This window comes from Chanodichthys erythropterus, chromosome 23 (genome assembly GCF_024489055.1).
Source record: "Chanodichthys erythropterus isolate Z2021 chromosome 23, ASM2448905v1, whole genome shotgun sequence".
NCBI classification, from domain to species: Eukaryota; Metazoa; Chordata; class Actinopteri; order Cypriniformes; family Xenocyprididae; genus Chanodichthys; species Chanodichthys erythropterus.
The window spans coordinates 8,940,001-8,966,884 of record NC_090243.1 but is presented as its reverse complement, the minus strand read 5'-3'; positions in this window follow the sequence as shown (position 1 = coordinate 8,966,884).

The window sequence follows — 26,884 nt, the reverse complement described above, 5'->3', positions numbered from 1 at the left end:
CAATGGAAAGAATTCTGGAAGAGAATACAATGCTAAATAAAGTCGTAGTTTTTGTTATTTTTGGACCAAAAAGTATTTTTGATGCTTCAACAAACTCTAACTGACCCTCTGATGTCACATGGACTACTTTGATGATGTTTTTATTACCTTTCTGGACATGGACAGTGCACCGTACAAACATTTTCAATGGAGGGACAGAAAGCTCTTGGACTAAATCTAAAATATCTTAAACTGTGTTCCGAAGATGAACGGAGGTCTTACGGGTTTGGAACGACATGAGGGCGAGTCATTAATGACATAATTTTCATTTTTAGGGTGAACTAACCCATTAATTTGTCTTCTGAAGATGAAAGAAAGTCTTACGGGTTTGTAATGACAGGTTGAGTAATTAATGACAGAATTTTCATTTTAGGGTGAACTAACCCTTTAAGGATGCTACATATATCAGGCCTCAAATATGTAAACACACTCTGGTATCAACATGTAATAATTCTTACAAGCGAAGACTTTTTATGCCAAGACACTCGTATTCATTCGTATTACTATGACTTGGAGAACATGTAATGCACAATATGGTGAAATAAGTCCCATCTTCTAAATAAAAGAGCCAACTGGTAAAGTCATCACATCACTGCAGTTGCTGCTAGAAGCTCCAGTTGCCATTGACAAGATCAACATGAAATATATGCTTTTTTAAACTCTATTTGAGCACTATCTATCTATCTATCTATCTATCCATCCATAAATCCATCCATAAATCCATCCATCCATCCATCCATCCGCACACTGACCTGTTAAAAATGGTGGGTCTGAATGTTCAGTATTTATACCTGATGGTATTTGGGGTAATTATGAACCACAGAGGCACCTACACCTGCACAAAGCTGCTTTTCCTCACATAGAAACATAAGCTCATCTCATTTAATCAATATGAATTATATTTGCCACTTTTATCCACTAACAGCATATTATCATGTCGGGTTACAAATTAAAACGCCATGCCACTAACTGGCTGGGGAGGAGGAATCGGGCATCACAAAAATCTAATTGTTCCCATGACATTTTTCTTCAGCGGGACAATTAATTTTATCGGTCCATGTAACCTTTTCCCCAAGTACTGTACAATGGCATTTTTAGTATTCATAATGAATGGACTGTAAGCGAGGGAATGGTTAAAGCAATCATTACATTATTTAACAAACGTATTTAATTGGATTGGACATAGGGAGTGTGTTTCTCGGTGACGACGATCATTGATGTTCTGCCTGATAATTCAATATTGTAAATGGGATTGTTTTGGACAGAATACAGTCTTCGATGCATCACTGTACTCTGTGGCTGCATGTCTTCAACGTCTTCCCTCCCCGGCCTCTTCCTCCGCCCCTCTCTTTTTCTTGCTTTCTATGACTTTCAACATGCCGTTTAATGAAAGTCGAGGTTGAGTTGTATTTCAGCTCAACTGAATTTACAAAAGCAATTTACAGAAAGGGCTCACTTTGGCTACATTAGTGAGAAGCTTCCATCAGTCCGGGCCCCTTGGGGGCCGAGAAGGTGCTGTACATCCGTGTCTTAAACTGAGGTGAACATCCTAATTTATTAAGTATTGATCACCACAAATGACAGTAAGTGCTACAACATTTAGTGAGCAAATAACTGACAAATTGACAGACAATTTTCTTACATTTGGAGTCTTTAATGGCTTAAGTACACAAGAAAAAGACTATAAAAATATTATCAGCCATAGAGCATGAGAAAAACAAAAATCCATCATGGCCATTACACTTTCCTCTTGACATTGTTAAATTACCTTAATGCCTTAAACAACGGACGTGCGGGCCTGTAATGATGCATTTGGTGAGTGTTTCTTACTTTTTGCCCAAAAATTACATAGTTTTATTTGATTTTTTAAATGCAGCTTGTAATGGGATACGCATTATATGCGTGCTGTGATGCCATTATATAGTGTTAGTAGAAAGTACCTGAGATTGTATTGAAGTAAATGTGCTTAATCTAGGCTGGCTTAATCTAATTTCCATCAACAGCCATCTTGTTCCGGGCTGTGAGAGAAATGTTAATGTGACCTCATTAATCTATTAGCCCTGATGCACGCTCATAGAGGAGCAGGCAGATCGGAATAAATAATGCATTATTTTCACCAGGCATGGCCCTCTGTAACCCGTCCCACCTCTAGGGCAATTAAAAGGGGTTAGAGTGCCTCTGCCGTGCAGCTACGGCACGTGGAAGGCCAGACACTTCGGTTGAATATTCGCGAGCTGTAGCGGTATCCTCCAAGACCTTATTAATAACGGGCAGGAATGCATCCGAGCCGCTTTAGACTTGACCTAAAGACTTGTTTATCCCCGTGGGGGCGCGCTTGTAGGGTTTTCAGCTCTGTGCCAGGCTGTGAGGGAGGCGTAGCCGATTTTAGCTGTTGACCATTGAGAGCCCTGCAGGAGGTCTCGTTTTCATAAAGGGGGTTTGTGCTTGGAAATATCTCTACTTGTTAGTCCAAAAAGGCCTTTCTCACATAATTATAGTTGCATACTTTCTATGTGACGTAACGTGCTGCGAAATGAGGTGACGGTCAGTTTAATGGTTGTTTTTATAGACCATTTTAAGAGTTTTAATTAAATGACAATTTCCTTTTTATCCCAAGTTCATGAGAAGGAAAAGCACCGTTTTCATTTTTAACCAAACACGCCCTTTTCAAAACGAGCACCGCCAAGTTAGACATCAGCAAAAAGCTGTGCCCGAAAATAGCTATAACTTCAAGCTTAGCTTTTCAATAATTATAGCTTAGCTTTCTTTACTCATAAGAGATCCGGGGATTCGTATAGTGTAGGAAAAGTTAGAAATAAAAAGTTGGTGTTAGCGTTGTGTTCTCTCATGTTTCACTCCTCAAAAGCTGCAATTATGCTGTGAAGATCAGGATTCATACTTGGTTATCATGGGGATTGACTACACCTCCGGAGAGTTTCAGCCTAAATCAAAACTAAAAGATAAGCAGTGCTGTTTTTCTTTTTTCTTTCACTCTCTGTTGCAAAAAAAAAAAAAGCCTCCATGTTTCAAAGGGCTCTGGCATTAATTTAAAGAAATGTTCCTGTTTCAATTCCTATCTGTGTTTGAATATTGGCAGTTCATTCCACTCAGAGGCCTTAAGATTGTCAGAAAGACATCATTATGGAGAGTTGGTTTTATTTTTATTTTAAATAAATGCACTTTTATTATGGATTTGATTTGCGTCTATAATTCCTACTAATTTTGACATGATGCTTTGTATATACGGTATGGGAAATATGCATATTTGGATGCAGGGTCCGGTCCATATTGCTTTGCCTCCTTCTCTCATTTGGACAGATGACTGCATTGAGACTGATACTGTGATCAGATCCACTTTGTGGTATGTAAGGAGTCAACCATAGGCATTTCAGAGGAACAGTATCCAATCAACGTCTTTGCAATGCCATGAACTGTCTATTCAAATTCCCTCTGACTCCAATAACACTTATCTTAAAGCGTTCCTTTAGTCTGACTTCAATACCCATGCAAAATATCATTCAACCTCAAAATTGCATTGAATATAAAAATGAAAGACCTGATAATGTCCTTGACTGGAACAAGAGAGGATTTTTTCTGCACTTGGGTCAGTATATTTGAATAACATTAGAGAGCTCAAAGCTCGCCTTTCTTGATTCTCTAACTTCAACTTTCCTCTGGCGAATTTAGTTGAAATGTAAAATATTAATTCAGTTATCTTCTGGATACATGCTTCGGCAAGTACATGCAGCCTCATTTAAATTCCAAAACCAGTCATTAAAGGGATAGTTCACTCAGAAATTAATAGTACAGTGTCATTATTTACTCACCATCACTCACTCAAACTTTGACTTAATTTCTTCCGTGAAACACAAAAGAACATACTTTTTTCAACCAATTATTCCCAATAGCTGTGAAAAGCACGTCCTGATTTTGCCAAGTTAGACACGTTCCTGGGTCAACATATTTTGTTGATCCTGGAACAACATTCCTGACCATATCCCTACCCCTAAATCGAACCCTACCCATAAGCTATCCCTGAAATTAGAGGGAAATGATAGGTGAATAGCATTGATGTAGAAGCACCTAACCCTGACTGTAAGCCTAAACTTGACATAAACTGTAAACTTTTCCTTCAAATCTGAACAAAGTTGTAACATGTTGGCATAATCAGGTTCTGCCTGTAAAAAGGATGCAAAAATGTATTTCCATACATAAATATACAACTTGTGATCTATATTTGACACCATATCTGAAGTCATACAACATTGTGTGAACAGAATAAAATTTAAGCCGTTATGAACTTCCGTGACTGAATCATTGAGTCAGTGGATTGAATTTGAGAACTGTATCAGTTTGTGAACAAACCATTGATATTCGTTTTGTGAACCAGATCAACTTGATTCTTTGAAAAGATTGAAACGAGTCAAAATAACAGTTTGTTCGGAATGAATCGGACATCACAAATTTTTGGGTGAATTTCAGTAACTTATTTTACTGTATGTTCATCACACAAACAGTGATGTTATTGTTAACTATTAAAAAACTGTTTTTGTTCATTGAAATAAATATGAAATAATGAAAAATGTAAACAAATTAAAAATGTACTAAAATTATTAAAAATAAAAAATAAAAAAAATTACAAAAGCAAAAATAAAAAAATAAAAAAACAATTAAAAAAATATAAAATAAAAGCTAATTCTAAATATTAAAAAAATATTATAATAGTACACTGTAAAACATTATCGTGAATTTAACAGTAAAAGACTGTAAAAATGCTGCGGTGAAAAACTGTCAATTGGTTTACAGAAAGTTTCCGTACTATATACGGTGAATAACTGTAATAGATCTAACGGTACATTTAATGTCATTTTACGGTAAAATACCGTTAAATTCACAGTTTTTGAAAGTGAAAAATAACAATTCATTGTAAAATGACACTTCACCCTGCGTGACACTTCACATTTGATATATTTTTGTTGAAATAACTCTGTTTCTTCTTAGTTTTTTTTTCTAATCAGTTATGTACATTAGGGTTTTATGTTACAATGTTGTTAAATTAATGTTTATTGCATTTTTAAAATTTCATGCATGTTACCATGATGGTGTTTAGTGTGTGTGTGAATGACACTTTTATATATTAGTATTGTCCTTCTCAGCTTGTGGAAAAGCTGCTTGTGATGAACTGTGTTTGGTGACTGTCAGTGTATTATAAAGGTACAAAACAGATATTAGTACTTCATTAGGTTGGTAAATTAACATTATATCAGTTAATGAAATATGTTATTTTACCGTAAATTTTACTGGGATTTTTTTTACAGTGTACTGAAATCCAATGTTAAATATACATATTTAAAATGTAAAATTCACATGTAACTCCGTAAGTATGTTTACGGTTTGATGTAATTTTTACAGTATTATTCTGGTAACCACAGCTGCCTGTATTTTTCCGTAGAAACAACAGGATTTTTTTGTACAGTGTAGCACACAAAGCAAAGTTATTGTATGACTTTAGAAGGTCCGGAATACAGTGCACTGACATTATGTATAGAATATGTTTATAATATTAAAATTATATTAAAATAATTTTATGATGTCTTTGGGTCCCCTTGAATGTTCCAGTCCCCATTCACTGTCATCGCATGGAAAAGTGCAACCGCATTATTCAGACAACATGAGGGTGAGAAAATAGAAAAACTTTTGCCATATTTTTAAGTGTTATTCGTGTTCTGGAAAACAGCTACAGGAAGTGATGATGAACACCCAACTCCTAGAGCACAGGGACAAGGCTAGTCACAGGAAATGGTTTGAATAATTGGAAATGTGGAGTCAAAATGTGTTTCTGAGAAGGAGGGGGTGGAGTGTAAGACATTGGTCTAAATACATTACCCAGCTAATGGGTTATTTCAATGCACACCAGGGTCAGGGGTTCAGGGGGGGGGGATGCGTTTAGTGAGGACGAGCAGACTTTTCTGATCATCTGTCCTGTTGGACGGACCTCAGGCATGGGGCTGCTGGACTGTCCCTTATGGTGGTGGAAAGTCTAATTTTCATGCCTAATTTCCTCCTCTAAAGACCACTGAACAGACCTTGTGTCTTTTCCCCCATCACTTACAAAAGGGCTTTTTAGTTTAGGAAGAGCAATAACTTATTTCTGTCCAATCAAACTTTTTTTTTTTTACGTTTTGCCTTATTGCGCTTAAAGCCATCTTTAAATCTTTCCCGGCTCTCTTTTTAATATATCACGGTTATATATATTAATATTGCTTTGCAAAATGTAGAACGTCATTTGAACATAAATTCTGTCTCTTAGCATGCTGAGATTTCAACTAATCTTTGATATAATAGGATTTTTTATTCCTTGCACTTTTGTGTTTGTTCAGGGTATAATTTGGCCGCCCTAAGTGTCACAATTTGAAGGCTTTTTTCTCCCTGTAGATAGCCCATGTGTCTGCATTAAGTGCTGGGGGGCCTGCATCGTATTCAGTGGTTCAGTCTGAGATTTTTATTATCATTTTCAAAGCATCAAAGGTTTTCTCCATCCAAGCTTAAAGAGATGAAAGTTTGCCTTTGTTCCATCCCCACGACATTACTACCATGCATTAGAGTTCTTTTTATATTTGAAATTACCTTTTACATTCTCATTGAGAGAGCAGTCTATAATGCAGTAGTTCCCTCGCACATTTTTTTTATCACATAAAATTGTATTTTTCCACCTCCTCGGGAAGATACAATTCATTTTTTGATTTTTATTCTCTCTTCTTCTTCTTTCTGAGGTTCATAAGGCGATGCATTTTATGGTCACCGCGGCCTTTGATCGGCTCTAATCTCAATGACAAACACTGCCTTGTTTGTTTCATGTGCCAAAACCAGGCTGTCTTTTGACTGATATGTTTTTGTTCTTTTTTACTATCAGGAAAGCAGGAATGGCCACTTAAAGCACACTTTGAAGATACCACAATGCACCTTAGTCTAAATCTACAAACATTAAATGTAATGTTACGTTACTTCATTTATGTATGTCATTTCAAACAATATACAATTTTATACACAATATAAATTGATCAGCAAGAATTAAATTAATCAGAACATTCTACTCCATTCTTCAGTGTCACAAGATCCTTCAGAAATCATTCTAATATGCTGTAACAGTTGTGCTGCTGAATATTTTTGTGGAAATGGTGATATTTTTCATGATTCTTTAATGAATAGAAAGTTCAAATGAACAGCATTTATGTGACAGAAATCTTTTGAAACATTCTAAATGTTTTTACTGTCACTTTGCCATAACAATATAATCATAAACTGTTTATTATGAGAACATTAAAGACACAGTATGTAAGTTTCACCACTAGATGTCGCTTTTTCAAAACAATAACAAAGGCGTAGCTTGATGACGACGTCTTCACTTCCACAGCCGATGGAAAGCAATCCAACGGGATTCGGGCAGAAATCATGTTCATGGATGAGCTAATGTAATAAAGTTTTATCAACATAACCATGGTAAGAACCAGGGCAGGGCCAAAAGCCCATGACATTTTATGTTGCTGTTTTTATTATGCTTATATACCGCTCCTTTTGCTTTTTTGTTTATGCATATTTTATGAAAGTTGTTATAACGTGACTCTGTGCATTCGCTCGGTGGCTGGTATGAGACACTTGTCGCACATTGTAGTAAGATAGATTGCAGTGCTTCCCACACATAGACTTTACTTGTGTGGGCCGCCCACGTATAATAACGGCCGCCCAAGTATCTTTGGAGACACATTTTTGCTTTTATTATTTTTATCCTCTTATACTTTTACATCCGCGCAAGATAATGAAACCATTCGCGATCGATTAACTAGTCGTTTCGTACCTGCTCGTTACGTGTGCATCAGAACTGTTTACTCCTGCTGACATTCCCACGGGCGCCGCATTTTGCAAATTCACAAGGGGGCGCTGTTGCGCGTTCTACATGCTAGCGCAACAACGCTTCAGACTCTATGCTCAGACTGCTTCAAAGTGATTCTCAATCAGTGAAAAGTGCAGATTTATGCCAAGCGATTGCTAATGAACTCAAGTTGATGAATTATTAAAAAGTCTACTTCATGGCCTTTATATAAAATGTTTTATACGGTTGTAAGAATCTGAAGGATCAGCCTGCAATAGTAAAGATATTTCAAAATAAGAGTCCCAGTGTATTTCGGGCTTGTTTATAAATAAAAAAATTCACACGCTAAGTTTTTTCTTTTGGGCATTATTGGTATTTTGGTTACACAATAAATTGTATTTAATTTGATTTCCATTTAATTCATAGTAAATTATTGTAGTCTCCCCCACAGGAAGAAAAGACTAAGAACTTTATTTTACTAGTAAAATCTGTGTCCCATTCACTGAGAGAGACAGTATATGACAGCAAGGAGAACATAGGAAAATGTTAACCATTTCAATGTTGTAATTTAGCATAATTTACAATGCATAATATTAGTATGTAATTAAATGTAATATGCTATGTAATTAAAATTCATTTCAATAAATAAAAATACTGTTAAAAATCACACATTATTTGTTTGTCACATGTAGTAGACCATTTTTTGCCGTGGTTAATAGGAGGATTTTTCGCCTGGCTACCACCGCAAGTATATTTCAAACCTGTGGGAAGCACTGGATTGATATTAGAATATCATATTAATAAAAGTTACATGACTTGTATTCACTGTAAACCTGAATAAGTTGGCAAAACTCAAAAAAGTTAAGAAATTCAAAGTTTAAGTAAGCAGAACTGACAGATTATTATCTTGTACTTATACAGTTTAATTGTTCTTAACTTGAAATGTTTGAGTACACTCATACATTTAACTTAAAATGATCATGTAACCCCAATGTAAACGTTTTTACTAACATAAAATGAGCTAGTTATAACAATCTAGTTCAGAAAAAGCTAACTTGCTAATTTGCTAACATGTTAACAATAGCATGGTATAACACTTGCTGAATGAATGCAGCAATATAAAGCATTTAATATGCTTGCTCTCAAACCAAACTGCATGCGTCATTCATCACCATGATGGTAACTCTCCAAAACCCACATTAACGAAACACTTCTAAATTAGCATAACAAACATTAATCACTATTAAATCTCCCACTTAACATTAATCTTGCACAAAAACCTTCTATAACACTTACTTTCAACATTTACTCTCCCTTTCGAGTGCCATGGGCAAAGAATGTTGGGAAATAGAAATCCCAGCCCAGTTTCAGATAAACTTAAGTTCGTCTAAATTAAAAGAAATAAGTTCATAAAACTCAAAACAATGAAACAGTTCAGCATACTTAAAATATATCAGTCCTGTGAACTTAAAATAAAGAGAAAGGGCTAAATACTCATTAAAATTATTTTGACTGAACTAATTTGTTTAAATTAAGTTTGTCCTATATATGCAAACCAATCAATTATTTTGAGCGTATAGGTTTACAGTGTAATTTTAAAATATATTGCATAATGGAAAAAATGCTGTATTACTGTTACTACAAATAAAGCTCTTTGTGATTATGCTATGTTAGTCACTTGACAAAATATCATTGTCTCTGAGGCATAGTACAAACATGTTACGCACGGTAAATCAAGAAAACAATAGTTTCAAACAATAAGATTAACCTTGTTGAATTATATAACAATGATTAGGTTTCTGTCGATAAAAGTATCCAAGCAGTTGCTCACCAGTCTAATGTAATGCATAACATATTGAAGCATCTTTGGTGTTTCCATGGTTTCTACGGAAATCAAGGGTAGCTCAGATATGACATTATTGACAGGCGACGTAATGATATGGACAATTACACTGGTTAAAATAGCTGATTTCTCTGGATTTAAACATTGCTGGAAATATTTGGGATAATGTAAGTACACAAGACAACAAAATCTATAACATTGTTCTAGTGGGTTTTGGATATTTGAATCCAAAAATCGTACATATTGTGCCTTTAATTAAGATTAATTCATTAACACCTCATTTTTTAATGTGATTTTATTCTTTGTTGTATGCCATTTCAAGACTTCAGTTTCTGCCCATTAATATTTGATTTTCACATAAAAGAATCTTCTCATTCATTTAGCAAACTTTCAGAATCAAACTGCTGCACGACACGTTCGGTACAATCACAGTCATAATCTGAAGTGGAACCGACTGGCGAGTTTGGTGCGATCAGTGAAGAATGCAAACTGAACGTACTGGCCTGATTTCTTACTGCTCTGTTATTCAAATAAACAGCTCTCTTTTGAATGCCCTGCAGTTGAAATTAAAATAAGGAAAAAACAACAACTTGAATTTCATTCCCTGCATAATGTAATTAATAGCTTTTTATCCATGTGGAATTTTAAATTAAGATGTAAATTGGCCATTTAACATAGCCATAGGATTCATAATCCTGAGATGTCAAACTCAATTAAAGCTTTCCCGCACACAAGGGATTTTCTGGACACACAATGAGAAACCAATCAAGATCTATTCCAAATTACTTTGCTGTCTGTGTGCATGATGGAATTGTCCACTGGGCAAATCCCCAGTGTCTGTGCGAGATTCATCTTTTACCTGAATGCTTGAGCACTTCACGCCCGAGTCAGTTCCCTTCTTTCTTTTTACATATGCAAACAGGCCGGCGTCCCAGACAATTGCTCATTCCCCTTTCTTGATCACAGAGGCTTTAAGCAGCAAATAAGCAGCAAATGAAAGGAATGTTTAAGCGAGGCATAATTTCAAGAGCTGAGGAAGGTACAGCCGTAATGTGTTAATCTGCTCCTGTTAGATGAATCACCTCCAGGGGTGGGGAGAGCTGGAAAATGGGAAGATTGGGGCTGACAGATGAGCTGAATGTGAGCACATCTGCACAGGCTCAAATATATTGCCGGGCTCCCCAATTAAAAGTTACGGGTGCCTGACCTTCTGTAGCAAACCTGTGGTTGCTTTAAAAATACTTACATTTAGTCTCAGTGCTGTAAATGAATGTTAAAGGTGCACTTGCTGAAGTAATTTTCTGTTAATGATGTGCTGTCATCTTGGACTTATACTGACACCTAGTGGTGTGGATGTACAGTAACGTCACGCAAAAGCATGTTTTTGTTACTGATGACGTTGTAGCTATGTGTAGTTAGACATCATTTATATGTTCTGTGAGTTAAAGTGGTTGATAATAGAGGGGTTATTGAGATAAATTGCAGTATTCAGCAAGTCACGTGATCTCAAATGGCGGCCCAATGATTCGACCCACTCTGGGTAAAAATAAAAGTAATTGGTTACACTGTAAAAAATGAAAATGCATTACTTGCCATTTCTTCATAATTATTTGTGAAATTTACTAGCAATTTCTGAGTGAAAATTATTTCTACACCTATTTTTTCAGTGTAAAAAATATATTTTTGAGTAGATTATTAGAGTAAGGTTTACAATGAAATACTATTTTAGTCTTTCTACTCGGAAACGTGTGGTGTAGAAAAAGTTTTATTCGGAAATTGCTAGTAAATTGAACAAACATCATGCTCCATGAATCGTTTTATTTACAACTTAGAAAAATCTTTTTTTTATTTTTTATTTTTTTTTACAGTGTACTTCAAAATTGTATATTTAATTCAATGTGGTACTTGCCGTATCTTTGTAATTATTTATGACAGTTACTACAATTTCTGATTAAAAATGGTTTGAAAGGAAATCCTTGATTATCCTACACCAATCTTATGATTTTAAACTTTTAAAAATATTTTAAAAATATTTTCCAAGAGTACTCATAATTTCTTAAGTAGTTTAACCTTTAATGAGGAACAAATACTGCTTTCCAATAGAAATTATCTGTTTGATGAACTGAACAGTTTAACTTTCTCATCCAGCAAACTTCACTAAAGAGCCTACACTGTATAAATTTTTTTTTTTTAAAATTTAAAAATACGGTAGCAACATTTTAGGTTTTACAGGACTGTACTTTGTTTACTGTCTATTTTACAGTTCAAAACTGTATAATTTAAAGGTTTATAGTGTAGTAATTATTTTTCATAACTGTTTATTTTACACAATGTAAAACTAAATCCATTAAATTTACAGTAAAAAAAAAAAAAAAAAACAACAACAGCTGTGGTTGCCAAAAATTTACCGTAAAAAATACGGTAGCAACATTTTGGTAACATCGTGGTAACACATGTGAAATTTTAAAAATGTAATAAACGTTAATTTAACAACATTAGATGTAACATAAAACCCTAATGTACATACCTGATTAAAAATAAATAAATAAGAAGAAACAGTTATTTCAACGAAAAGACATCAAATGTGAAGTGTCACGCAAAGGATTGTGGGATTGTGAATTTACGTTTTTTCACTGTAAATTATACATTGACTTATTATTTCTCACTTACAAAAACTGTAAATGTAGCAGTATTTTACTGTAAATTTACATTAATATATGTAAATTTAATGTATGGTTAGAATAATGTATGGTTAAAATAATGTATGGTTAGATAGTTATTCACTGTATAAAGTACGGAAACTTTCTGTAAATTAACTGTTTTTCACTGTAGCATTTTTTACAGTGTATATAAATGTCAATAATTCACATTCAAGTGGTCATGTTCTAGTTAACAAGAAACTGTTTAAATGTCCAAAGTGCTTTTTCCTCCCTGAAATATCTACATCACTCAACAAAACTCAACAAAGTGGCTTGGGCACTAAGAGTTGATGGGGCCACTCATCTTGTATTGAACTTCCCATTGCAATGGGCTTTCAAACTGAATTACAGCATGAGGCCCATTTATAGGGCACCTTCATGGAGTCCTGCCATATCATATTCAATTGTATGATTCATTGACAAAATGCTTTTAAAAGTTCCTCACACTCAAACTTATTTTATTTTTTTCCCCCTTTTTTCATTTGCGCTCCCAGAGGCTCCCTTTGACATCTTTATTTCCTGGCATAAATAAGCAGCAACCCCGGTTCTGCGTAGATTTAGGGAAATGATTGTCGTTTGTGAAACAGTTTGAGTAGTTTTCTATCAATTTGACCATTTTAGCATCGACTTCAAGAGCGTCATCCTGTGAATCTGTGTAATACGGTACCACATTGTAGCTTTTTGCTTAGCGTCAGGAGAATTGAGGCCTGCGAGCTGTTTATGAGAGCATAAGGTCTGTTGATAATGACGCCAAAGCTTCAGTCCACTAGGCCCCGGTGAGTCACTCATTTGTGGCTTGTTTAGCTATGGCATGGCAGGGGTTCAGCGCTGTCCCTCATTAAAAGTATATCATTAATCATGCTCTGGGAAGTATGTTTAGCAGCAAGCAATCATGTCGCTCACATCAGGGACCATAGAGAGAAAAACATAGACTTTATAAAGTTGCTAATAGTTTAAAGCGTAAATACCAAACTTTGCATTGCGACTAATGTCATTCTAAATAGCGAACATGAATACGGTTGTGCCGCAAAATGAAACCAGTCAAGAGAGCAGCGTTCCCCCATTTGCATGGAAAGCCATTTATAATTCCGGACTTCAAAAATTCCTGTTCAGTGATTTAAGACCTTCAAAACACAACAGCTCATTTAAATAATAATGATCATAAACTATCGCCCAGAGCATTCTGCGTGTACATCAAACATCGCCTTCATAACATGGTAAACAAGAAAACAATGATGGCGGGCCACTTAATTTATGCTGGGAGTATTTTTGTGTTATGTCACTCTACTTTTAATTGACTCTAAAGGCAAGCGTTTCCTTGAGTCGTTGTTTATGATTGATTCTGTCTTTAAAGGAATAACATTGCGGTGGACAGCAATATTCAGACCTCCATTAACCCCGCAGATGTCTGAGCTACTCAAGTATGAACGCATTTGCATTTCTCTTTGGTTTGAAAAGGCATCCGAAGCCTTTAAGACAGACTCATTCTATTAACCGCACAAGCGTCTTTTTTTACAAGCACACGGCTGTCGACATACAAATCAATTTGTGTCACTTTGAAGTCGTTATGATTGCTTGACATCAAAAATATGGGGCAATTAAGATCATCAGGCATGTACCCTTTGCCTTTTTGATGCTGAATATTTTAATTTTTTTGATGTATTGGCCTGTAAGCATGGAAGTACTGACCGCAAACACGTTCGATATTCACACCTCCCCCATCCAACACACATTCAACCCCAGTGTCCAGTTTCATTAAACAGTAATGTGAGCACATATTCATTAAAAAAATCCTTATTTTTCCTTTCATCTCAACCTTCAGTTACAAACAAGCCTGTCTTTGGGATGTTACAGTCATTTAAAAAGATAGTTCACAAAAACATGAAAATGTCACTCCAGTATAACTTTTTTTTCGGTGTATCATTTTAATGGGTCCGCGCATTTGGTCTTAAAGTGACAGCAGCCTAATATTCTTGCTTTCTGTGTCATGAATGTTAACAAACAAGACAATACAATAACTTTTGCAGCTTTAACACAGATTAATTATATTCAATTTAGTGTTGTTTTTAAATTTGATTATTAATTTTTCTATACACCGCAAAATCCCCAGAGTTAAATCAACTCTTCTCAGAGAACATATGGTCCCTCTTTGAGTTAAAATAACACTGAAGCAGAGTTAAAGTTAATGAGATAATATGCTGTTTGTGGAGTTGTTTAATCAGATCTTGAGAGATTTAATGTCTTTTATCTTCATTTGAGGCTGTGGCTGAAAGTCAGTTGTAGTTCTTGTGTTTCTCTTCAGTGATTCTGCTTGTTAACAGCAGGTGTTCATCACTAATGCTCAATCATCACTTAATGAATCACTTAATTATCTCATTAATGTTAACTCTGCATCAGTGTTACTTTAACACTATATTGAGACTGACCATATGTACTCTGAGCAGAGTTGATTTAACTTTGGGGATTTTGCTGTGTACCTGAATACTTACCTGAAAAATATAAAGCACTGTTTATTTAATTTAAATCACCCCAATCATTCTAGAATTATTCAATCTTTCCAAATAGAGCTATTCAAGTAATTTGGTGAATTTATTTCTTCTTGGAAAAAGGGGAATGATATCAGGGTGAGTAAATGATGACTGAATTTTTATGTTGTGTGAACTATATCTTGATTAAAAAACAGTTGCTAAAATCTTTTTTTAAATGTGTTAATAATTACAAGAATATATATATATATATATATATATATATATATATATATATAATATATTTTTTTTTTTTTTTTTTTTTTTTTTTTCGGGTAATACTTTAGTTTAGGGTCCAATTCTTACTATTATAGTTGCTTATTAGCATGCATATTACTAGCACACTGGCTGTTTATTATAAAGCAAATATTAATGCCATGACCATATTCTGCATCCCTTAATCCTGCCCAATACCTAACCTTAACAACTGCCTTACTAACTATTAATAATTGGAAGTTTAATGAGGCAAAAGTCGTAGTTAATAATGAGAATTGGACCCTAATCTAAAGTGTGACCTCTTTTTTTTTGTATCAAAGCAAGATCTCAATATCCTATGACTGTATAAACAGTATGGACACAAACATTGTCTCCAAAGTCAAAAAAAGAAAAAAAGTAGCACTGAGCAGTCAGGACCCAGTCCATTCAGTGAACTGCACACAGTGAGGCATGGCCAAATAGCAGGTGTCCCTCTGTTCATTGCACTGGAGTGCCTATCAATCATTGCCAATATGACAAGCAGAACCATTTACATTCTGCTCTCTGCATGTTTTATTCACAGAATATCCATATAAGTCCCCCTCCAATGCTGTCGTTCACCAGATGTGCCTGAATCTGAAGATAACCCCTTATGTTTTTGATCTTGCTATTAAATTTTAAAGAAACATTTATAACTAAACTTTATCCATTACTCTCTACAGCAGAGTTTCCCAACATGGGTGTCCTGACTGCCAAAGGGCCTCATTCGAATATTCATTCGAATTGAATATTCATTCGAAGTGCCATCTGAAATTTTCTTCTAAATTTAACATTTTTATCAAGCTTGTTTGTTTAGTTTCAGTAATTTCACTTTAATGGCAATTAATAGGTATTTTTCATTACCATTAAAGTGACATAACTGAACATAAACATACAAGCTTGATAAAAATGCTAATTTTAGAAGAAAATTTGAGATGGCACTTAGAGTACTCTGAAGTACTCATTTCAGTGTTGTTTCTACCTGTTTCATCTGATTAATATCTCAAGAGAACCTTTAACATCTGAATATGCATATGCATTGTTCACAATCACAGAATGACTCACAGCAATCTATGCAAAGTGATGTAGATTAATATTTAAGTAGATCATTTGCAAGATTGGTATAATTAGCAGGTCATAATTCATGTATTCCGTTTGGTAGAGTATCATTTTGAGACACTCATTTGAATAAGATTCAGCATGTCACTGTGGATATGAATGGACATAAGCCTCATAAATTCACATGCATTGTCACTAACACAAAGCATGTTTAGCATTTTAAAATAATCTAAGTGTTAAAGTGTTCATGTAATATGGACACAGTAATGCTAATTGAAGCAATTGTTCCTAAAGGCTCTATCTTGATGAAAAACACCAAATATAGGCTTCCTTAAATTAGCCGCCAGATAACTTACAATTCGGGTTTGATTATTTTCACTGCTATATTCTGCGTTGCCAGACATTTATATGCAAAGCTTTCCTGTGGTAACATGGAGAGTTTTACAGTTGAATAGGATCGTCCCACCAGGCCGTTTTTCTTAAATGGCAGATTACTTTACACATCATTGTACATTAAGGCATGAATGCTTTACTGAGAACTCTGCCAGAGATATAATTCCTGCCTTAGCGGCTTCTGGAAAACATACAGACCACATAGGAGGTGCTGCCATGATTTCCAGTCCATTGCACAGGGCATGTTTGTGACAGAGAGAGCAGTTGCCTTGCGTTAACATGTAGTATAGACACACATACATATCTCAGTGTTTTGACAGTTGGGCATCCTATTGTCATACACAAAACCTCAGCCCTCAGTTTGAAGAAGGTTATTCTGTCATTCAACCATCATTTCTACATGAGCTACTCATCATACGTAAGAACAGAGAAGGAGTGGGAGAAACACTGGCAGAGAGAGAAGCAGGCAGAGTTAGAGAGACATAGACGAAGAGACAGATGGAGGATAGGCAATAGAGAGAAGGACAGGTGCAATATATATATATATATTTTTTTTAATTTAAAGATATTTTAAAAATATTAAATATATTTATTTTCAGTGTTGGGGTAACACATTACAAGTAACTAAATGACGTAATCAGATTACTTTCTCAAGTAACTAGTAAAGTAACATATTACTTTTTCAATTTACATCAAAATATCGAAATTATTTTTTCAAACAAGTAACGCAAGTTACTTTTTCTCATTTATCGACTGACAGCTCTCCTGTCCCCATGATGAGAGAAATAAACTGCACAGGTGTTGTGTGCGCTGTGTGATGGGTTTTGTAGTTCTAGACTAAATGTTAACATGCATTTACTTATCTCAACTGCACAAAAACATTCAGTATTCCTCAAAATGAATAAAAACAATCTCAGAATTTTATGCAAACCTGTAATAATTAACTATATTAAATTACACAAATATACTTTATGTATTTAATCTCACCTTATTAACTAATGTCTTTGCTGATGATCTAATTCATTCAACCATACCAATAAGCAAAAATTACTTTAGATTAGATTTAGAAATAAGAGTGTTGAACTTCCTTCTCCTGTATCCTATTCTTCTTTAATCCAGAATGGCAGCACAGCTGAAAGGTTTGTTTGAGCTGCGCCCTCTACTGTACAGGTGTAAATATGCATTTCCTTCAGCCTGAGGATTATTCATTTCACTTTTGGTGTGAAAGGGTCTTTACATTTGCCAAAAATAGAACTTTTTTTTGTCGTCACTAAAAAACAAACAAGCAAGCCCAGCCCAGGTGAGAAAAGGTAACAAAAAAGTAATGTAACGCATTGCTTTTCACAAAAAGTAACTGAGTAGCGCAATTAGTTACTTTTTTAAGGAGTAACACAATATTGTAATGCATAACTTTTAAATGTAACTTCCCCCAACACTGTTTATTTTTTTAATAAAACATCACGTTAGAACTAGCAATGACAGACTGGGCCATTTTGAGAAGTTGCCGAATTGGAGAAACAAAGAGAGGGTACAACATGCATTTCTACAACAGTTAAATAAACAAAAATTAACTTACATTTTAGACACAATATTGCCAGTTGCTTTGTCTGGTTTTGCTCTAACAATGAGAATTAATTATTAGTCAGAAACTTTGCAACACACTAGGGATGTTAACGATTAATCGACGATCAATATGTTTAATCAGTAAAACTTATCGATCGTTGATTAAGCAGGTTCAACCGCGAAACATATAAAGCAGACACAAGTAAAAATGAAGCAAGCACGCCGGAGATACACTTTCATTATGACTATAAATTTGCATTGTCATTCGCAGCCTTTTGTTTTGTGCAAACTTAAGTTAACTTAACTTATCTGATTTATCTCATATATGCATTTGGTTAAGAATTAACGCTATAGTAAAGCGCTCCGGTGATCAGCTTCAGTGCATGCAGCTCAAACAACAATGCACAAATAATAATGAGTATGATTGGGACCGTCATATTACGTAACATTATAAAGAGAACAATACGAGAACAATAATTGTGAATTATTTGAGTTTAGTAGCCTTTTAGTTGTTTCATTGTGTTTTCCAGGAAGAGTGCGTCAACACATTCTGAATAGCATGTAACAATTTCAAGTTCACTTGTACATTTGCGTAATTTGTGCAGATATAATCTGTAATATTTGATTATTATAATATTCGAAAATCAATTAATTGATTGTTTATTTAAACTACAATCGATCATGGGAATTTGTGTAAATTGACAACCCTATCTATCTATCTATCTATCTATCTATCTATCTATCTATCTATCTATCTATCTATCTATCTATCTATCTATCTATCTATCTATCTATCTATCTATCTATCTATCTATCTGTGTGTTTGTTGTGTCACTGCTTTTATTGTATGCACTGATGTTTTGTCAATAAACTACTGAGATATAGAGAGAGACGGGCAAAGGAAGAAAAAGAGTCAGAGGCAGAAGGGAGGGAATTGTGTGTAAGGGGCAGGATACTGAAGGTTCGCCACATGGCTAAAGGCTAATGTTTATTTGGCTGCTCATAACTAGCCAGAGCCCCACATCTTTAATACATTACGTCTCACCAGTGGAAATGTCTATTGCCAATTAGTCCTCTGGTTTACCTTGGCTTTCCCAAATGACTGCGAAATGAAAGGTGAAGGCGAAAGAGAGAAATGTAAGTTAGTAATTACAGAGGTTTGTGCGGAGGCGGCAGCAGGCTGCAAATGCAGACTTGCGCCACATCCTCCCAAATTCTGTTGTGCCTGGGCTCTTTCCAGCCCCACGCAAAGACCCAGCCGCTCACCACTGGTAATTATCATCCAAGGCTCGCTAATTAATTTTGTATAATTTCTGTTTGCTTAAGACATTCTGGGCTTATTTATATCTAGCCATCTCTGGCTGACGCTGTGCTGAATGCGTTGACTCCCACTGCCTCCAGTTTTGAGCCGGTTACATTTACCCTCCTGGTTTTGATCAGCCTAGGCTCAAATATGTGTCTGTGGCGACATTTCTGCAAAATTATATTACGTTGCTTCTTGCACGTTTCACGACAGTTTCAAAGTGAAATGTTCAGTGAGTGGCAACATTTTATTACACCAGGGCTGTGTCTGAAATCTCCCCCTATACCCTTAAATAGGGCACTGTTTGAGGGGACAGCCATTTGTAGTGGTGTCCGAAACCATAGTGAACGATATTGAGTGCACTCGTTCAATCCCACAATGCTCCGCAATGACGAGTGTACAACTGATGCACATTCAATGACTAGAGAATACCTATTATCAAAGTCCCTTTAAGACAAGTCATTTCACTTGGCGGCCATCTTTGAAACGCTTCTCGGGCATCCATGCGGCTCCTATCTCTTTGAATGGGGAAACATCAAATTCTCCAAAGCTGTTTGCCAAGCTTTCGATTAAATTTCATATTTGAAATCACCAATGAATTCTGACAACAACTGGCTCATAATTTTTTTTCTAAATGCTCGAATCATGACAAAAAAAACTGTATTTTTTAGACTGGATCAAGCTAATGCGCATGCGCAGACCTAAATGCGCATCTCTTGTGCCTCATTTCGGAGGCGCGCGTCTGATTGTTTCTATAGAAACCAGTGCTTCTAACGGCCGCTGCAGTGACGCGATGACTGTACCAGTTGGCGATTGGCTCTTATTTTGAAGGCGGGACTTATTCCGCCATATTGCGCGTTACACTTATTCCCATTCAAAACAATACGAGTGACATGTCTTGTGTTATTCTATAGTCTTTGCTATAATGCACTGTGAGAGTCACGCGTCAAATGAATTCCTGCGTCTCGCCAGAAGATGGCGCCCACTGTCGAATCATTCATCCATTTTCCCAACCGCGCTGGTCTAATGTGGCTACAGCGTAATATCATACTGGTATAAATTTTTACATTTTCACATTTCTTAAGTGATTAATAAATGAATTAACGTTTATACATAGTTTTCAAGACTGACTTCCAAGATATCTTACTACTAGAGCTGCCTGTTTAGTAAGTTTCAAATGATTATTAAACAGCAAGCACAATTTATGTAAAAGCGGCAGCCCTTCCGGCACACTCATTGTCCGAATTTACTTGCTCGTTTTCATTAACTGAAAACTATAGTGGACTATATTATTGGTGTAATGTCGGGAATAGTGAATAAGGGTATGGAGGCGATTTCGAACACAGCACATGTCTACACCAGCGCCATGTCATCTTGATGATATCTACACGAAAGTTCTGAATCCATTTGTACTGTTGTCGGAAATTGCGCAAACACATGGACTATGTCAGAAATCCATTCTAGACAAAATAGCTTTTATTTTTCATTTATCCATTTGCTTTTCGCGTTGAGCTGCTTATTTCCAGTAGACACGGTATAATGTAGTTGTTGTAAGTATTGCAGCAGTTCGGATTTTAAATGTTCAGTTAGTGGAACTAAAAGCTTTATACTCTTTGCGTTTGAAAATAACATACCGCCTACACTAAACCCTACCACAAACATAACCAATAGAATTAACAAAAGTATTTGCCGAAGCAAGCTTGCCATTTTAGCTAGCTTCTACAAGTCTTTTAGCTCTTTTATTGTGACTTTATTCTGAGCGCGCCACATCTCAAGGTTAGCGCTGTACCAGGTGAGCTACTGAGCAAGTTTATTATGCTAGAAATGCCATACTGGTTATGTGATGCAAACATCAAAATGTATTAGTTTACAAATTGTGTGCTATGGTAACATATATTACGCAAGGAACTGCACAAAAAATAAGTCTTTATTAATCGATAATCTGCCCGTTATCATAATTTGTGTGAAAAGGAATAAAAGTTGTTGCCTCTAGTGTTAATTTCAGCTGGAAACTGCAGTGCATTGTATGAATCGTATACATTTTTGGAATTTTGCAAAAATGTAGGTATATAGGTATGTATTTCCAATGAGCCTAGGTTGGTTTTGATGGTGGCATGTAATTGCCACAAAGGTTCAGCAGACATCATTACTGTGTTTTGGGGATTTTGTGTGAATTCTTAGAAGTTCTGTACTTGGCTGTAGAGCACCCATTACTTTCTGTTATAGATATTCTGTCTTCAAGAAGCTGCCACCGTTGCACTTACTCTAGCAGACCTTGCAGTGCCAAGTTTTAACGATTTCAATGAAACGATGGAATCGATGGAATATATTTATACCTGTAAAATTGCACACTTTTCACTATTTTTCTAATTGCATGTATTACAGGTCTAATTATACAAGCGTCTGTCAGACAGCTGATGAGTGTGTGTCATTGCTGGCAGTGGAGTGTATTTCCATACAGCCTGTCAGGGAGGGTTTTTTTGCCTGTCTAATGCTGCCCCCCACTGCTTCAATACAGAACATTTATTATCCCATAATTACTCGGGGCCCTCATAGAGGCTGTAGGCCAGGTCGCCCGGGTGCACATCTATTATCTTCACCTGTTAATTCATTTGGTGTGACGTAACAAGCGCTCAGTAATAACAAATGTGCCAGAGCCCGGCTTTGGCAATTAAAAGCAGCGGGGGGCTCCTATTTTGATGGTCCAAATTGTGACATCCATCATAGGACACAAGCAGTTGCACAGTGGGATGACAGATGCCACCCTGATGGCAAGGCTAACTAACTGCCTGTCCCACTGAAATAACTGTCCTCCCCCACCCTCCCATTCCGACTGCAGCTGCAAATTATCTCATGAAGACTGACCCGTCGGATCAGGGCTCATGCCGTATCTAGAAAGAGAGATCTAGGCATGGTCTGATTAATTTTAACATCGAAGAGCCGGGGACGCTATCTGATAAGTCATCCAAAAACCTGCTGCCAAGAAATGAGACATAAAGTCTGTTAAGGCAGGGTTTGTATGCATCGTTTTCGATGTCTCGGTTTGTTTGTTTGTAGCTCTGTTCCAAACCCTTGTGAGCTTCCTGCTCTGGCAACCGACTTCTTAGCGTCCTAACAATCATGGAAACTCAATAAGTGACTGATTTGGAGTGCTCTACATAGGCAGCAACTTCTAGAGACTACAAAAATATTGATTTCAATACATTTTGGTGTTAGCATGTTGCTAAAGCTAATGACATGATACATACATATTCAAATACTATAGGTACAAAAATTAGACAGCATAAATTAAAATATAAAATAACATGTATTTATGTATGTATATGTATGCGTTTACAGTACAGTTCAAAATTATGGGGCCTGTAAAAAATGTTTACATAGAAATTAACAATTTTATTCAGCGAGGCCGCATTAATTTGATTAAAAGTGAAAATAAAAACATTTATAATGTTACTAAAGATTTCTATTTCAAATAAATGCTGTTCTTTTGAGTCCTAAAAAAATAATGTATCATGGTTTCCACCAAACTATTTAGCAGCGCAGCTGTTTTCAACATAATAAAAGCATCAAATCATCATATTAGAATGATTTCTGAAGGATCATGTGACACTGAAGACTGGAGTAATGATGCTGAAAATTCAGCTTTGCATCACAGGAATACATTACATTGTACAATGTATTAAAACAGAAACAGTTATTTAAAATTGTAAAAAATATTTCACAATATTATGTTTTATACTGTAATATTACAATAATAAAATTAGAACATTCGTATGACTCCAAACTTTGAAAGTTTTGTGTGTGTGTGCGTGTGTATGTGTGTGTTTTCAGTATTTAATAAAAGTTTATTTATATATTTATATTATGTTAATTTATCATTTCTATTTATTCATCCATGAAAAGACAAGCAATGCTGCCTTAGAATGTATTCAAATGTAAGGGAACAGCATTAATAATGTCTTTCAGAACAAGGACTACGCCTTAAACGCTCCCTCTATAGGCAGCACACTAGGTGTTGTGAGAGAGCATGTGAGTCTATGTGTTGTCTCAAAGAAGGAGGGGTGGCCTTCTAACCCAGCATCACTTCTTTAATGCAACTCGTCACATTTGTTCACACGTTTGTGAGTGTGATTATACATTATCTGTGTTTCTTTGCTAGCGGCCTGTATTACCACACACTAGACAGGAACAGGCTCTGCTTGTTAATGAGCTGTTTATTGTGACCATAAGAGAGATGTTGCCACTTAAGACAAAGGGGACAAAAAAGCTTGTTTCCATACACAAGTTTGAACAAACGAGAAGGAAACGCAGCGTATAACTCTTGTTTTCATATTCTTTGCATGGCTATATTATAAAACCCATTGCCTCTCAAATCAGCACGGGGCAAAGCAGACATTTGTTGTGAACGCATTACGCAAATATGTTCTATGCTTGGGATTTTCTATAATTTACTCCCATTTCCAATATAGTTTATGTTACAATCGGATCGGAGACCGGGCACCTTTTTAGATTATATGTGACCTGTAGCAAAAACAGGAAATGAGTTTTAGTGATTGTGGGGCCGTAATGACACCCAGTAGCCCCAGAGCCCTAAGGACAAGGGAGCAATTTAATATGTCTGGCACAAGCAATAAACGCCACTTTGATTAATTGCACAGAACATCATCATAAAGTGTAGCGCCAAGGCTTCAGAGGTGCGTTGGCTGAGCGGACTTTGCGAGGATGTGCACCTTCCTCATCATTAAGATCATTAATAGAAGGAGCTCTGTTTAAAAGTGAGCGGTGGCATGCATATGATATAGCAGCGTCTAAATATTCATGTTAATACAGGCTGTTTCATGAAAGGGCAAATGGAGACATTAAATAAGACCTGTGGATGCACTCTTATGCCCTGACCTTCTTTTACTTTGTTAAGATCAGGTAAGAACAAAAACAGAACAGCCTGGACAGGATTTATAGCTTTGTTAGTAAATTGTCCTTGTTAACCATTCTCAGTCTGTTCCTCTTTTGTTTCAGGGTTCAACTGTAGCAACAGCCAGGAAGGAACTTTTTTTAAAAGAAAGAAAGAATGAAAACAGAAGGAAGGAAGGTGCAAAGAAAGGAAGCAAGAATTGAAGGGAGATAACAGGTATGGAGAGAAAGAAAAAAGGTAAGCAAGGAAGGAAGGATGGAAGGAAGGCTGGGTGGAAGGATGGAGGGAAAGAAGTAAGTAATAAAGGAGGGAGGGAGGAGGAAGGGAAAGAAGGATGGATGGGCATAAGGATGGAAAGAGGAAACTAAGTAAGGATGGATAAATGGAGGAAAAGATAAAAATGAGAAAAAAGATTGATTTAAGGATGGATGGATGGATGGATGGATGGATGGAGATAAAAGGAAAGAGGAGGAAGATGGATGACAGGTGGATGGATGAAAGAAAGAATGGGAAGAAACAGAAGATACAAAGAAGGAAGGATTTAAGGAAACAATTAGACAGGGAAATAAGGAAGAAAGTTCTGAGGGAGAGAGGAATGAACAGGAAAAAATGTAAGGGTGCAAGGAGGAAGGGGGAAAGGAAGGAAGGAGAAAAGGCATAGGTGGTGGATGAAAGGAAGGGAAGAGGATAGGGAGATGGATGGATGGATGGATGGATGGATGGATGGATGGATGGATGGATGGATGGATGGATGGATGGAAATGAAGAAAGGAGGGAAAAGATGGATGGATGGATGGATGGATGGATGGATGGATGGATGGATGGATGGAAATGAAGGATGGATGGATGGAGATAAAAGGAAAGAGGAGAAAGATGGATGACAGGTGGATGGATGAAAGAAAGAATGGGAGGAAACAGAAGATACAAAGAAGGAAGGATTTAAGGAAACAATTAGGGAAATAAGGAAGAAAGTTCTGAGGGAGAGAGGAATGAACAGGAAAAAATGTAAGGGTGCAAGGAGGAAGGGGGAAAGGAAGGAAGGAGAAAAGGCATAGGTGGTGGATGAAAGGAAGGGAAGAGGATAGGGAGATGGATGGATGGATGGATGGATGGATGGATGGATGGATGGATGGATGGATGGATGGATGGATGGATGGAAATGAAGAAAGGAGGGAAAAGATGGATGGATGGATGGAAATGAAGGATGGATGGATGGATGGATGGATGGATGGAAATGAAGAAAGGAGGGAAAAGATGGATGGATGGATGGATGGATGGATGGATGGATGGATGGAAATGAAGGATGGATGGATGGATGGATGGATGGATGGATGGATGGAGATAAAAGGAAAGAGGAGAAAGATGGATGACAGGTGGATGGATGAAAGAAAGAATGGGAAGAAACAGAAGATACAAAGAAGGAAGGATTTAATGAAACAATTAGACAGGGAAATAAGGAAGAAAGTTCTGGGGAAGAGAGGAATGAACAGGAAAAATGGGGTGCAAGGAGGAAGGGGGAAAGGAAGGAGAAAAGGCATAGGTGGTGGATGAAAGGAAGGAAAGAGGATAGGGAGATGGATGGATGGATGGATGGATGGATGGATGGATGGATGGAAATGAAGGAAGGAGGGGAAAGGATGGATGGATGGATGGAAATGATGGATGAAAAAGGAATTAGAAAAGGCATGATTAGTCAATGAATGGAGGAATGGAATAAAAGAGGGAAGGGATAAAAGAAGGAAAGAGAGAAAGAAGGACAGATGGAAGAAAAGAGCAAAAGAAGGAAGAAAGTATGGAGGGAGGGTGGGTGGGTGGGAGGAAGAAACATGAAAAATGTAAGGATGGATGAAGGGGGAGGATGGAGAAAAAACATGGATAATGGATGAAAGGAAGGAAAGAGAAAGGCAAGGAGGAAAAGTACGGAACGATTGATGGATGGATGGATGAAGAGAAGGAAAGAGAAAAGTGAGGAAGAAAGTATAGATGAAGGGAATGTGGAAGAAACACTTCTTCCTGTGGATGAATGAAAGGGAGGATGGAAGAATGGAGGTAGGGATGAAAAAGGAAGGAAGGAGAAAGATGGATGATTGGGTGAAAAAGAACAGAAAAAAACAGGGAAGGGATGAAAAGGAAGAAGAGAAATACATACTAACAGACTGATGGAAGAAAAGAGAGAAAGAAGGGATGGATGGAGGTAGTGAAAGTAGAAAAAAAGAAGGTTGGAGAAAAAAGCATGGATCATAGATGAAAGGAAGAAAGCAAAGAAAGTGGAAAGCAGGGGGAAAGATGGATGGATGGAATAGATGGAAAGAACTGTCCTCATGCCAGTATTCTGCTATCAGAAGCCTGACTCAGTTGCAGTCATAAGCAGCAGTATTTGACCATGAAAATTTGATCAGATGACAAAACTGGTCTCAAGTCTGTCAACATGTTCCTGTCTGTTT